Below are 10063 nucleotides of genomic sequence, written 5' to 3' on the forward strand. Positions count from 1 at the left end.
GGGTAGTAGTAGTGGATAGTAGTGAGGAGTATTGGAGTAGTGTTGGATAGTTTTGGAGCTGTATATAGTAGAATAAAGTAGATCTTTTATATAAGACTACTGAGTTGTCTGGTGTCTTGGGTCAAGCTACAAGAGCCAGCTGGATCCTGAAGAAGGGTGAAGACTTCTGTGGAAGCAAGAGTGAGAAGGCTTGGAGAGTGTGTCAGGGTCTTCAGCCTATTCTCTGTAACTCTGCTGCTTTTAGAGCAAAGCTTTAACCACTGGCCAAAACTGGTCAGCACGGTGCATAACAAGGTGGTGAGTTAGAGCCAGAGGTGAAGAGCTACAACTCCCATCATCCCTGACATTAATGCAGTGCAATGCAACCAAAACTGGGATAATAAGCAATATTAAGAAGTTTCTTTTTTAAAGTACTGAGCAACAATTTACCCTATGCATTACATCTCTGATAATTGTTTTAGCTTATGTATTTTTACAAAACAGGCAGTGAGTTAAGCTTGTGTGTGTGTGTGTGTGACTGTGTAGCCATGATGCACCTGCACAAGACACTCACTAATCTACTGTTGTGTCTCATATGTTCAGTCGTAGATAGTATGGTCTACACTTAATGCAAGAAAGTCGCTCAAATCCACATTTTGTATTTTGCTACAGACTCGATATATTGCCTGTTGCAGAGATGCATGATTTTTATACTGATTACTTTAATGTGCACTTTAATCATTTTTGCAGAGAACCACATGTGCAGGTAGATCAATTTCTATGCAAGCACTGGAATTCATTCCTGTTTTCTCATTCTCATTGTGCTGGTGGGGAAAATGTAGGATCTGCAGTCCAAAAACATAATTTTTCCATACTTTGAGAAAATGTCAGCACCTAGTGTTGGGAGGCATCACTCTGGCAGTGCCTATTGCTCATGCTGGTACTGGATACCCTTTTATTTATTTTATGTTCCAGGGTTCTGAACAGCACCAGGGAGCTGGATGTACCTGCTCTGGAGCACTGTGGGGAATTAAAATGGCAAGCTTCAGATACCAAATGTTGCCGCCACCAGCTACTGCTGCTGCTGGGTAGACTTTCCAGGAACATCCAACAGAAGAGAAGATGTATCAGAAAGATCTCTCAACACTAGAGATTCTGGTTCTTGAAATTGTAGGTATAGTAGATAAACAAATGGGACCTGGGAAACGAGATAGCAGGTGCCTTCAACCTTTGGCTTTCCCAGTGTTTTGGACTTCAACTCCCAGAACCTGTCACCATAAGCCATGCTGGCTAGTGTTTGGGTCCCAAACAGCTGGAGGATAAAAGGCTGAGATCTATTGTGTGAGAGCAGTTACTTTACTTTGATTAGGACTGACAAGCCGAGATCACCCCAGGCCATGTGACCTCAGGGCCAAAGCCTAAGATGGAGGACCCCCACTAGTGATATCATTAAACAGGATATATTAAGTATCAACCACACTTGCTCATAGCATGTTATTGCAATAAAAAGACAACCTCTAATAAATGAGACAATGTTTCTCTGGTTTGAAACTAAGTTTTCCAAGTTCTGCAGTCACCATGAAAAACAAACTGTTCCCATATGTGCTTCTAACACTTTCCCAAGCACTGCTTTTAAAACACACATGGAAATTGTTTTCCAAGCAAAAAGAAAGTTTTTCATGCTCTGCTTTTGATGGATTGCTGCTATTAACCAGTGCCCTTCACCTGCCACACATTTTTCCTTTCTTTTTTCTTTTGCAGTCAGGTTACAGAATCCTATCTCATCTTCAAAATCTACAGCAGCAGCTGCTGCAGCATACTGTGCTAATGGTTACTAATATTTCCTTCCCCAAACGTTTTGCAGAAGGGAAGGAGACAGGGGAGTATATCGCACGGGGCTTTGGGGGGATTTTTGGAGCTCAGATCTGGGGTGACTGCGGGTCCACAATGTGAATTCATGTTATAACATGAATGTATTATCAGATGAGATTCCTTTCTATGGGCGCTCCTTCCATGGTGCTTCCAAAGTGACTCCTCATTTGGTGAAATCAGAAAAAAAGTGAATTCACAGAATTCACTTTCAAGCTCACTTTGATTTCACTTCGAATTGGTCTGGTGTGGAAAACCACTCCGATATCGCCCCCCTTGGCCACCTGCATCCTGCTCCTTCATCCCCCTCCTCCTCCTTCATACCATCTCCTCCTCTCTGCCACCCTGTGACCTATCCCATCATCCCCTGCCTTCTCCTGTATCTGAACCCTGGCCTCAGTGACCCCCAGCGACCTATCCCATCATCTCCTGCCTTCTCCTGCATCTGAACCCTGGCCCCAATGACCCCCCTGCAACCTATCCCATCATTTCCTGCCTTCTCCTGCATCCAAACCCTGGCCCCAGTGACCCCCTGCGACCTATCCTATCATCCCCTGCCTTCTCCTGCATCCAAATTCTGGCCCCAGTGACCCCCTGTGACCTATCCCATCATCCCCTGATTGCTCCTTCAGTCTGATGAAGGATGACAGCTAAGGAGGAGGCTGGGAATGAGGACAGCGTCCAGACCCCCACTGAGCATGTGCAAGGGTCCCAGTTTGAATTACTGAATCCACATGGTATGCACCGGTGTGGTAATACAATTTGCACTCACTCCACTTTGCATGAATCCGCATCATGTAACTTGCCTTAGATTTGATTCCCCCCTCGATTCAGAAGGGCAATGGAAGGGCAACCAGTTGTGATAAAACATTCACGTTATGACGGGAATTCTCATAGCTGAATCAGGAGTCTCCCGGGATCTGACCTGCAAGAAGCCCCGTGTGATATACTCCAGGGATGGTGACAACAATAACAATGATAGCAGACCAACACAACTATCTTGTCTATGCATGTCCATTCTGAAGCAAGCCCTACTAAATTTAATGGAACTTGCAACTGTAAAAGGTTGGGAATCTAACACATCTAAGTTTTCAAAGTTTTCTTCAGGGCAGGCAAATAAACAGATAGAGAAACAAAGAAGGAAAGAAAAAGCAGGAAGATTATGTGTGTAGCTACGGGAAAGGATGGCAGATGAGACGACAAAGAGATGAAGCAAGGAAAAGTAGTCAAGAGAATTATGAGAGGAAGGGGAAAGTGCATTGAAGAAAAGGAATGGGAATAAGGAAGCAGGATTAAGCAACTAAGAAAGGTAGGGACTGGGAGATGGAGAAAGGGAGAAATCATTTAGTCAAGAATTTTGAAAGAGGACAAGAAAGAGAGGGATTCAGGAACGAGGGAGAAAATGACTGTAGACAGGAACTATAGTGGGGGAAAGAAAGGAAAAGAAAATGGGGGCAGAAGAACTTGGTCAGCTAGGAGTTGCTGGGAGCAGGGAGAGAAAGAAAGACAAGTGAAATCTAAAAGCAAAAAGAATCAAGTTCCCATGGAGAGCTGAGGAAGAAAGACCTTTGTGTCAGGCATTTTGCTAATAACAGTGCAATCCACATGCACTTCAGATGAAGAAAAGAAATTGTAGTGCAGCTTCAACCATTTGCATTAGGATTAAAAAAGAGAATGTTAACTGTAATAAAGGAAAAACTACAAAGCAGCAATCAAAGCTGTAACTGCAGTCAGTTACTACTGAGGCAGCTGTTCTTAGGCCACTCAGTATTTCCTTATGCTGATTGTTCCCTCCAGCTAAGCTCTGGTGCAGGCTACAGTTTGAAAAACGTTTGGAGGGGGAGAGGGAAGGGAAGAACTGGCCAAGTAGAGATTCCTTGTAGAGTCTACAGAAATTGCACTGAAGCAGCTTTCGGGAGCAAGCACCACCAACTCACTTTTCAAAATAATGCTCCCACATTCATCCCCTTGACAGAGGACCCAGGCCCCTAAATTTGGAAATCCTGATTTTTATCATCATTACAGCTCAGGTTTCATTGCTGGGGAGATAGTACATGATATGTGGGGGAGGGGGTGCTCAAAGACAATTACTTGAGAATTGCTAGTCATTGTCCCTCTCCTCCCCCCCCCTTTAAATTGCATGAGGTGAGATCACGTGCAGCAGTGACACTGGAATTTTCCCCCTGTGAACATGGTTAGTGACTTTTCTTCTAGATTTATTATTATTATTAAACTTTATTTATATAGCGCTGTAAATTTACACAGCACTGTACATAAAATCATTTAATTAGATGGTTCCCTGCCTTCATGCTTACAATCTAAGAAGACACGACACAAAAGGAGAAGGGAATGGTTGAGGGGAAGAGGATAAGGTCCAGCATTCTTCTCTCCTCTCGCGGACTGGGACCAAGGCAGATGGACAGAAGGAGGGCTCTGTATCTTAAGGATAGGCCTGATGGCATTGGCCCACCCTCTTCCCCTTCGGGGCCAACATGGAGAGATGCCATGTGGGGAGGCTTCAGTTCTCTTTCTCTCCCTCTCAGAGGCAAGGATGGAGTCAGATGCCATGTGGGGAGGCTTCATTTCCTTTCTCTCCCTCTCAGGGCAAGGATGGAGTCAGATGCCATGTGGGAGGCTTCAGTTCCTTTCTCTCCCTCTCAGAGGCAGGATGGAGTCAGATGCCATGTGGGGAGTTCAGTTCCTTTCTCTCCCTCTCAGAGGCAAGGATGGAGTCAGATGCTTGTGGGGAGGGTTCAGTTCCTTTCTCTCCCTCTCAGAGCAAGATGGAGTCAGATGCCATGTGGGGAGGGTTCAGTTCCTTTCTCTCCTCTCAGAGGCAAGTGGAGTCAGATGCCATGTGGGGAGGGTTCAGTTCTTTCTCTCCTCTCAGAGGCAGGATGGAGTCAGATGCCATGTGGGAGGGTTCAGTTCCTTTCTCTCCCTCTCAGAGGCAAGGATGGAGTCAGATGCCATGTGGGGAGGGTTCATTCCTTTCTCTCCTCTCAGAGGCAAGGATGGAGTCAGATGCCATGTGGGGAGGGTTCAGTTCCTTTCTCTCCCCTCTCAGATGGCAGGATGGGTACAGATGGCCCTGTGGGGAGGGTTCAGTTCCTTCTCTCCCTCTCAAGGCAAGGATGGAGTCGATGCATGTGGGGAGGGGGTTCAGTTCCTTCTTCTCCCTCTCAGAGGCAAGATGGAGTCAGATGCCGGGGGAGGGTTCAGTTCCTTTCTCTCCTCTCAGAGGCAAGGATGAGTCAGATGCCATGTGGGGAGGGTTCATTCCTTTTCCGCTCTCAGAGGCAAGGATGGAGTCAGATGCCATGTGGGAGGGTTCAGTTCCTTTCTCTCCCTCTCAGAGGCAAGGATGGAGTCAGATGCCTGTGGGGAGGTTCTCAGTTCTTTAGTGGGCCGATGGGAGGCTCTACTTTCCCTCCCTCTCAGAGCAGGATGGAGTCAGATGCCATGTTGGGGAGGTTCAGTTCCTTTCTCTCCTCTCAGAGGCAAGGATGGAGTCAGATGCCTTGTGGGGAGGGTTCAGTTCCTTTCTCTCCCTCTCAGAGGCAAGGATGGAGTCAGATGCCATGTTGGGGAGGGTTCAGTTCCTTTCTCTCCCTCTCAGAGGCTCGTATGAGTCAGATGCCTGTGGGGAGGGTTCAGTTCCTTTCTCTCCCTCTCAGAGGCAAGGAGTGGAGTCAGATGCCATGTGGGGAGGGTTTCAGTTCCTTTCTCTCTCTCAGAGGCAAGGATGGAGTCAGATGCCTGTGGGGAGGGTTTCAGTTCCTTTCTCTCTCTCTCAGAGGCAAGGATGGAGTCAGATGCCGTGTGGGGAGGGCTTCAGTTCCTTCGTGCCTCCTCTCTCAGAGGCAAGGAGGAGTCAGATGCCATGTGGGGAGGCTTCAGTTCCTTTCTCTCCTCTCAGGGCAAGGTGGAGTCAGATGCCTTGTGGGAGGGTCTCAGTTCCTTTCTCTCCCTCTCAGAGGCAAGGATGGAGTCAGATGCCTTGTGGGGAGCTTCAGTTCTTTAGTGAGGCGGATGGGAAGGCCTACCTTTCTCTCCCTCTCAGAGGCAAGGATGGAGTCAGATGCCATGTGGGAGGCTCAGTTCTTTTCTCCCTCTCAGAGGCAAGGATGGAGTCAGATGCCTTGTGGGGAGGCTTCAGTTCCTTTCTCTCCCTCTCAGAGGGCAAGGATGGAGTCAGATGTTGTGGGGAGGGTTCAGTTCCTTTAGTGAGCGGATGGGAAGGCCTACCTTTCTCTCCCTAGAGGCAAAGGATGAGTCAGATGCCATGTGGGGAGGTTCAGTTCCTTTCTCTCCCTTCAGAGGCAAGGATTGAGTCCAGTGCTGTGGGGAGGTTCAGTTCAGTTCTTCTCTCCCTCTCCGAGGCAGGATGGAGTCAGATGCCATGTGGGGAGGCTTCAGTTCCTTTCTCTCCTTCAGAGGCAAGATGGGTCAGTCCTGTGGGGGGGTTCGTTCCCTTCTCTCCTTCTCAGAGGCCGAAGGATGGAGTCAGATGCCTTGTGGGGAGGCTTCAGTTCTTCCTCCCTTCAGAGGCAAGGATGAGTTCAGATGCCATGTGGGAGGGTTAGTTCCTTTCTCCCCTCTCCAGAGGCAAGGATGGAGTCAGATGGATGTGGGGGGGTTCAGTTCCTTTCTCTCCTTCTCCGAGGCAAGGATGGAGTCAGATGCCTGTGGGGAGGGTGTTCAGCCTTTAGTGGGCCGGATGGGAAGGCCTCCTTTCCCTCCCTCTCAGGCAAGGATGGAGTCGCTCCAGTTGGGGGGATTCAGTTCTTTCTGCTCCCTCTCAGAGGCAAGGATGGAGTCAGATGCCTTGTGGGGAGGCTTCATTCTTCTCTCCCTCTAGAGGCAGTGGAGGTCAGAGCCATGTGGGGAGGGTTCAGTTCCCTTCTCTCCCTCTCAGAGGCAAGGATGGAGTCAATGCCTGTGGGAGGGTTCAGTTCCTTTCTTCCCCTCTCAGAGGCAAGGATGGAGTCAGATGCCATGTGGGGAGGGTTCAGTTCCTTTCTCTCCCTCTCAGAGGCAAGGATGAGTCAGTGCCATGTGGGGAGGGTTCAGTTCCTTTCTCTCCCTCTCAGAGGCAAGGATGGAGTCAGATGCCTGTGGGGAGGGTTCAGTTCCTTTCTCTCCTTCTCACGGGCAAGGATGGAGTCAGATGCCATGTGGGGAGGGGTTCAGTTCCTTTCTTCCTTCCTCAGATGCAAGGGATGAGTCAGATGCCTTGTGGGGAGGGCGGGTTCAGTTCTTTCTCTCCCTCTCCGAGGAACAAGGATGGAAGTCAGATGCTTGTGGGGGATTCAGTTCTTTAGTGAGGGGATGGGAAGAGCCTACCTTTCTCTCCCTCTAGAGGCAAGGATGGAGTCAGATGCCATGTGGGGGAGCTCCGTTCTTTCTCTCCCTCTAGAGGCAAAGGAGGGTCAGATGCCTTGTGGGGAGGCTTCAGTTCCTTTCTCTCCTCTCCGGCAAGGATGGAGTAAGATGCCTTGTGGGGAGGGTTCAGTTCCTTAGTGAGGCCGGATGGGACGCCTACCTTTCCTCCCCTCTCAGAGGCAAGGATGGAGTCAGATGACATGTGGGGAGGCTTCCGTTCTTTCTCTCCCTCTCAGAGGCAAGGATGGCAGTCAGATGCCTTGGGGAGGCAGGCTTCAGTTCCTTTCTTCCCTCTCAGAGGCAGATGAGTCAGATGCCATGTGGGGAGGGTTCAGTCCTTTCTTCCCTCTCAGAGGCAAGGATAAGGATGAGTCAGATGCCATGTGGGAGGGTTCAGTTCCTTTCTCTCCCTCTCAGAGGCAAGGTGGAGTCATTGCCAGTGGGGAGGCTTCAGTTCCTTTCTTCTCCCTCTCAGAGGCAGATGGAGTCAGATGTCCATGTGGGGAGGCTTCAGTTCTTTCTCCCTCTAGAGGCAAGGATGGAAAGTCAGCTGCCTGTCGGGAGGGTTCAGTTCCTTTCTCTCCCTCTCAGAGGCAAGGATGGAGGTCAGATGCCATGGGGGAGTTCAGTTCCTTTAGTGCAGGCCGGCTGTGAGACGGCCTACCTTTTCTCCCTCACGCAGGCAAGGTGGAGTCAGATGCCATGTGGGGAGGCTTCAGTTCCTTCTCTCCCTCTCAGAGGCAAGGATGGAGTCAGATGCCATGTGGGGAGGCTTCAGTTCCTTTTCTTCCCTCTCAGAGGCAAGGATGAGTCAGTCAATGCCTTGTGGGGAGGGTTCAGTTCCTTTCCTCTCCCTCTCAGAGGCAAGGATGGAGTCAGATGCATGTGGGGAGGGTTCAGTTCTCTTCCTCTCCCTCTCAGAGGCAAGGATGGAGTCAGATGCCATGTGGGGGAGTTCAGTTCCTTTTGTGAGGGCCGGGTGGAGGCTACCTTTCTTCCCAGAGGCAAGGTGGAGTCAGATGCTGTGGGGAGGTCAGTTTCCATTTAGTGAGGCCGATGGGAGGCCTTACTCCCTCCTCTCAGAGGCAAGGATGGAGTCAGATGCCTGGTGGGGAGGCTTCATTCCTTTCTCTCCCTCTCAGAGGCAAGGATGGAGTCAGATGCCATGTGGGGAGGGTTCAGTTCCTTTCTCTCCCTCTCAGAGGCAAGGATGGAGTCAGATGCCATGTGGGGAGGTTCAGTTCCTTTCTCTCCCTCTCAGAGGCAAGGCAAGGTGGAGTCAGATGCCATCATGTGGGGAGGGTTCAGTTCCTTTCTCTCCCTTCAGAGGCAAGGATGGAGTCAGATGCAATGGGGGGGGTTTCAGTTCCTTTCTCTCCATCATAGAGCAAGGATGGAGTCAGATGCATGTGGGGAGGGTTCAGTTCATTCTCTCCCTTCAGAGCAAGGATGGAAGTCAATGCATCTTGGGGAGGGTTCAGTTCCTTTCTCTCCTCTCGAGGCAAGAGGAGTCAGATGCCATGATGGGATGGTTCAGTTCATTTCTCCATCAGAGACAAGGATGGAGTCAAGATGCAATTGGGGAGGGTTCAGTTCCTTTTCTCTCCCTCTCAGGGCAAGGGATGGAGTCAGATGCCATGTGGGGAGGTTCAGTTCTTTCTCTCCCTTCTCAGAGGCAAGGATGGAGTCAGATTGCCTTGGGGGAGGCTTCAGTTCTTTAGTGAGCCCGGAATGGGAAGTACCTTCTCTCCCTTTCAGAGGCAAGGATGGAGCTCATGCCTTGTGGGGAGGATCAGTTCCTTTCTCTCCTCCTCAGAGGCAAGGATGGAGTCAGAATTGCCATGTGGGGAGGCTTCAGTTCCTTTCTTCCTTCTCAGAGGCAAGGTATGGAGTCAGATGCCCTGTGGGGAGGGTTCAGTTTTCCTTTTAGTGATGCCTGATGGGAAGGCTACCTTCCCTCCTTTCAGAGCAAGGTGGATCAGATTGCCATTGTGGGGAGGCTTACAGTTCCCTTTCTTCCCTCCTCTCAGGCAAGGATGGAGTCCAGATGCTTGTGGGAGGGTTTAGTTCTTTCTCTCCCTCTCAGAGGCAAAGGATGGAGTCAGATTCCAGTTGGGGAGGGGTTCATTCCTTTTCTCTCCTCTCAGAGGCAAGGATGGAGTCAGATGACCTGTGGGGAGGCTTCAGTTCCTTCTTCCCTCAGAGGCAAGGATGGAGTCAGATGCCATGTGGGGAGGCTTCAGTTCCTTTCTCTCCCTCTCCGAGGCAAAGGATGGGTCAGATGCCATGTGGGGAGGCTTCAGTTCCTTTTCTCTCCCTCTCAGAGGCAAGGATGGGTCAGATGCCATGTGGGGAGGGTTCAGTTCCTTTCCTCCCTCTCAGAGCAAGGATTGGAGTCAGATGCCTGTGGGGAGGCGTTCAGTTCCTTTCTCTCCCTCTCAGAGGCAAGGATGGAGTCAGATGCCATGTGGGGAGGGTTCAAGTTCCTTTCTCTCCCTCTCAGAGGCAAGGATGGAGTCAGATGCCATGGGGGAGGGTTCAGTTCCTTTCTCTCCTTCTCAGAGGCAAGGATGGAGTCAGATGCCTTGTGGGGAGGTTCAGTTCCTTAGTCTCCTTTCTCTCCTCTCAGAGGCAAGGATGGAGTCAGATGCCTTGTGGGGAGGGTTCAGTTCCTTTCTCTCCCTCTCAAGGCAAGGATGGAGTCAGATGCCATGTGGGGAGGGTTCAGTTCCTTCTCTCTCAGAGGCAGGATGGAGTCAGATGCCATGTGGGGGAGGTGTTCAGTTCCTTTCTCTCCCTCTCAGAGGCAAGGATTGGGTCAGATGCCCTG

At 50.1% G+C, this 10063-nt stretch overlaps 1 protein-coding gene across 1 annotated transcript in view; it reads right to left on the reverse strand.

The window, feature by feature from the left end:
• The window catches only part of CNGA3 (cyclic nucleotide gated channel subunit alpha 3), a 25103-nt gene extending 20902 nt beyond the window's left edge, over positions 1 to 4201 (reverse strand). Inside the window, exon 1 of the mRNA XM_042456154.1 lies at positions 4164 to 4201. The gene's annotated coding sequence lies outside the window, so the exon portion shown is untranslated. The remainder of the gene's footprint in view (positions 1 to 4163) is intronic.
• Positions 4202 to 10063: the final 5862 nt, after the last annotated feature.

Source organism: Sceloporus undulatus, chromosome 3 (genome assembly GCF_019175285.1).
Source record: "Sceloporus undulatus isolate JIND9_A2432 ecotype Alabama chromosome 3, SceUnd_v1.1, whole genome shotgun sequence".
NCBI lineage: Eukaryota > Metazoa > Chordata > Lepidosauria > Squamata > Phrynosomatidae > Sceloporus > Sceloporus undulatus.